At 44.5% G+C, this 5,455-nt stretch overlaps 1 pseudogene; it reads left to right on the forward strand.

The window, feature by feature from the left end:
• Window positions 1-3,998: 3,998 nt before the first annotated feature.
• Window positions 3,999-4,812, forward strand: LOC120516104 (annotated as a pseudogene).
• Window positions 4,813-5,455: the final 643 nt, after the last annotated feature.

The raw sequence follows: 5,455 nt of genomic DNA on the forward strand, positions 1-5,455 counted from the left end.
TTACTGGGCATCTTATCAGATTAAAATGTATGCCGATGGTAAGGAGATGTTCCTTCTACATCTCTGGCAACCAAAAGTTATGCAGTATCTCCAGAATCTCCTCTCTTCAGACCACCCTTTCCAACACTCTAGTCCCAATACTTCATTAAGAGAAAATTTAGTTCATTGGGCACGAGAATTGCCTGCATTTATTAAGTCACGGACTTCACAAGGCGTTGACGGTGCAGCAGAGACACTGGCCAACTGTCCACACCGGTGTGTCCATGGTCATCAGAGATATCTCTCCTACAAACAGTTTCAAAGGTAGTCTGCAAGTAGAAACAGGCCTAGGGATCTTATGACTAAGTAAGAAAATGAAACCCACCAGAGGAATCACAAACACCTGAGATGCCAACTGTCTCAAACATTATGGTGCCCTGAAATGGGGTGTCCATGTAGAAAAAGTGTTGTGTGACCGAAATGTATAAAAATCCCCTTAAATGAAAGTCTGCAATGTGCACTCTAATCAAATCTGTAATGTTTTATTTGTAATTTTAAACTATGAATCAGAGGAGGAACTCAAGGAGAAATGTGTCTTTGTCCCAAACATTATGGAGGGCACTGAATGTCAGGCCAGCTTTGGGCTTTGTATTACAACAAAACACAAATCAGAAATTTAGTGCACACATTTTAATTCATTGTGGGTTTTCTGAAACCATTCCAGGGTCCAAACCATTACATGAACGTTAGGTTAATTGTCCCTGAGCACATTTCACCTCAATCAGACGCTTCTGGTAGCCATCAGTCAGGCTTCTGGAAGAATTCTGGTTGGATATTTGTCCACTCTTCTTGGCCAGATTGGTGGAGTTCGGCCCAATTTGATGGTTTGCGGACCACGAATTTTCAGTAGGGTTGAGGTCAGGACTTTGGGAAGATCATTCCAAGCATTTAATGTTTGCCATTCCAAAACCAACTTTGATGTGGGTTTAAGGTCCTTGTCCTGTTGGAACCCCTAATTGTGTCCACGTTTCAACCCTCTAGCTGACAGTCTGAGATTATTCTGAAGTACTCTGAGGTTACCCTTCTTCTTCATTATTCCATCCACAGTTCCTCTGGCAGTACAACTGCCCCAAGAGCACGAGGCTACCACCGTCATGCTTCACAGCCGGCACAGTGTTCTTCGGAATGAATGCCTCAACCTTTCTCCTCCAAACACACCTCTGCTCATTGTGCCCAGAATTAAACAACTCGGTCTTTGTCTGATCTGATTATAAACCTTCCCACCTTTTTCATTGTCCATGTGATCATCCACAAACTTTAGTCGAGTTTGACACTATCGATTTAGAAGCGGGGGGCTTCTTTCTTGGGCAGCAGCCTCTCCGCCTACAGTGATGTAAAAGTTGCTCGACTGCGGACATTGGCACTGGTGTTCTCACAGATCCCTGTTCATGGTAGACCTGTTTTCTTGGTGGTTCCTGGAATGCATTTGACCATCCAGACCAATTTCCTCTCAGTTGAGGGTGACAGGTTGGGTCTTATTCTGGATTTTGGCAAAGTGACTTTGCCCCGAATAACTTGTACTTACTGTATGAACAGTTGTTTGAAGTGATGGTTGTTTGAAGTGATGATCTTGGAATCTGGCATTCCAGGAGACCTTCCTGGCTTTGTGATATAGCGGGTCCGCGGCTCAGTAAGAATGGACGGTTTTTTAAGTAAATAATCGCTGCACTCGTGGCTTAAAGAGGGGGTGTGGTAGTGTGGCCAGAGCGGTTCCTGGGTGCCATACGGGCATGGGTGTTTCCGCACTGAAGTGCTCAGGTGCATGATCACCTGTGTCCATAATTGATTGTGGGAACTGCTAATCACCACACCTGTGCCACATCCCCATTATAAATAGGAGGAGTGCGAATTTGGAGGGAAAAAAAAAGAAAAAAAGATCAGAGGTGAAGAAGGAGAAGAGGAAGGCTGGAAGCCATAAGAGCCAGTGCAGGAGCGAGCGGGCGACAGTAGACTCATTGGTGGATACAGGAAGCTGGTAGGAGAGCCCCTGAGGAGGAGTATTAGGCCGACACTCAGTGGGCAGCAAGAAACAGTCGATCTGGCTGAGCAGTTTTGAGGAGCTGGAGTGACCGGCAGAGTGGACCACTCGCCCAGGATGGCAGCGCCAGTCAGGGAGGCTTGGGAGAGTTGAGCCCTACCGTGAGCACAATGGCCGTTGGGGAACCCAAGTCTCGGTCTGGCTGGAGCTCTACATAGTCGGGGAACGGAAGGCTACCGCACCGGAGTAGAAGGCAGCTGGGTGACTCCTCTGTTTCAGGGCCTCTGTGGGAGAAGCAGGGGAGCCACCAGGTAGAAGGAAGAAGGCACTGGGATTTTAAAAGGGGACTGCTTCCAGTTATTGTTTTTAACCTTGTTTTATTTGGATTTATTTATTTGAGATTTTAACCTCCACTTTTATCACCCTATTTTTATGGATTATTTATTTATGGGCCTGCAGTGGGCTGGTGCCCTGCCCAGGGTTTGTTTCCTGCCTTGTGCCGTGTGTTGGCTGGGATTGGCTCCAGCAGACCCCCATGACCCTGTGTTAGGATATAGCAGACTGGACAATGACTGATGACTGATTTATTTATAGATGCAGGACCCGCACCGTCACAGGCTTATGTAAATCTACAATCCCCTTTGTCACGTCTGCGCTGACCTCCTTGGACTTTCCCATTGTAATCTGTGTCGGTCAGTCCAATGAGAGGTCAGATGAGCGGAACTGAAAAACGACCAGCTGTAGTCACTCCTGATCACTAGAGGGCAGTAAAGAAGCACCAGACAATTTGGAACCCTCAGCGCCTCTTCATTAATAATCTAAGCAGGTATGTGTGGTGTAAAAATATAAGATAAGACAAGATGGAGTGTTGGGACACCTCAAAGGTGACCCCTGTATACAGTAATTTGATGGAAAAAAATAAAACAACAAAAGATAGCAAATATTGATAAGGTCTTTTCAGGCTGGAGTCAAACAACAGACCCCTTTAAAGGAAACCAGACCATAAAGGGGCGGGGCCAGGAACCTGTGACCCGGAAGTGACATCAACTGAGGCTGTTGGTCATTTTAGTTGTAGTGGAGGAAGGAGGAGAAGCATTAGAAGCAATAGCGCCATCCTCGACTCGGGGTTTAATATCTTTCAAGGCAGATGTCGACTTTTGTAAATAGGAGGGGTTGAGGGTGGTAATCAGGACAAGATGGAGTGTTGGGACACCTCGAAGATGACCCCTGCATAATTTGATGAAAAAAAATAAATGACAAGAGATAGCAAATATTGATACAGTCTCTTCAGACTGGAGTCAAACAACAGAAATCTACAGACTCAAAATGGCGGCTGAATTCCTTAAGAAGGTCTGACCAGAAAGGGGTGGAGCCAGGAAATGACATCATTGAGCCTGTCAGTCGTCTTATCTGCAGGGGAGAAAAGAGGAGAAGCATTAGGCAACAGCGCCATCCCTCAACTCGGGGTGGAATTACTGTTAGATAAGCCTTCAAGTTGTCACCCAAGTGGATATTTATGACCCTGTGATGGCTTTAGATGACCCACAATAATTTAAAGTGTGCGCGCTAGATTTCTCTTTCATTTTTGTGTATGTTGTGCAATCATCTGAAAAAGAACAATTGTAGAAATCATTGAATGTTTCAATGCCGCCGTGACCTATGTCTCCGTTAAATGAATGTATGAAAACTTTTTCACCGCGACTGTAGATGTGCTCAGGCTGGTGTGTGAATATACACCAGAGATCTGATGACCCTTTTTTTTCTTTTATTAACAGGAATCCAATAATGGAAACTTCAACATTTTATTTTTATGACTTTAATTCCACATTTACATGGGGATGAGGATGACAATAATCCATGTGTGAAGGAAAGGATTACATCGAAATTCCTGTCTGTGTTGTACTTGATGTTGTTCGTCATTGGACTTGTAGGAAACAACTTGGTGTTGTACATCATGACGCAATGTGTGAAGCTCAAGAGCATGACCGATGTGTCTTTCCTGAACCTGGCCATTTCAAATATGCTACTCATCATTTCGCTGCCATTTCTGGCCTATTGCGCCACTGATCAGTGGATTTTTGGAGACGCCATGTGTAAAATAATTATGGGGTCGTACCACGTGGGCTTCTATGGAGGGATCTTCTTTGTCACCCTGATGAGCATCGACAGATACCTCGCAGTAGTGCACGCGTGTATGCCATTCGAGCGAGGACTGTGTTTTACGGCACCATTGCAAGCTCTGTAGTTTGGGTGATTTCGTGGCAGTTTCTTTTCCTCAAATTTTATACAATAAGGTCAACTATGACAACATCACCACTTGCAGACCCCAGTATCCACCTTCTACACGAGAATCCTTAAAAATTACCATTATATTTAAGATGAACATTTTAGGGCTTTTCATTCCCTTTGCAATTATGTGTTTTTGCTCCATCATGATAATCAAACAGCTTTCACGGTGCCATTCGGTAAAGCGGGAATCCATCAAACTCGTTTTCTTTATTGTGTGGGCCTTTTTCATTTTCTGGGCCCCATACAATATCGCTTCGTTTTTGGATGCCCTGCAGACATTCGGAATATTCAATGACTGCAAGTCGAATATAAATATCGACCTGACGCTTCAGGTGACGGAGGTCATCACCCACATCCACAGCTGTTTGAACCCTTACTTTTACATATTTGTGGGGGGAAAATTCAAAAGACACTCCGTCAGAATGCAAAGTGCACCTCTTGAAGCGCAGCCTGCTGAAGCCGCATCTGCTGTCAACTGTCAGTTCGTTTTACTCACAGTCGACTAGTGTAGCGGAGAACAGTGTGGCTTTGTGAATACGTTTATTTGAGACAAATAGAAATCCTTGGAGTATTCTAACATTGTTATATATTGTTTTAATTCTTATTGCCCATGTAAATCACATTTTTATGAACACAGGTAATCACACATGTTTGTAGGTGCCATCTATGGAAGTGGGGAAAAGGGAGCAATACTGCAAAAGTGAAAATCAAAAGTCCACACCAGCCACATTTGAGTCCATACATCGCTACCAATGACTGCTGGCAAGAGAGACTCGGTTTTGATTTTTGGTATGACTGTTTGAGATCAAATCCAATATGACCATATACTGGCATCCATCCTGAATCTGCAGAATTGATCAAAATTAATTCATTAATAGACAACCATGAACACCACCTACATGCCACCTTGCGACTTCCAATGGTTTGCTGTGCCCAATGCTAGCAAATGAGAAGAGTTTAACTTCAGGCCACGCCCACTGCCATCACTTACAATACGCCTGTCAGTCGTGACACAACTGGTGATGACAGTCACAACATACACATCATGATCATTATGTCACGTCATGTCATTTTACAACTTGCTTAATGCAAGGGTTGCGGAGGGTGGGGTGGGGGGATTTGCTGGAGCCCATCCCAGCTACTAGCATG

This window comes from Polypterus senegalus, chromosome 15 (genome assembly GCF_016835505.1).
Source record: "Polypterus senegalus isolate Bchr_013 chromosome 15, ASM1683550v1, whole genome shotgun sequence".
NCBI lineage: Eukaryota > Metazoa > Chordata > Cladistia > Polypteriformes > Polypteridae > Polypterus > Polypterus senegalus.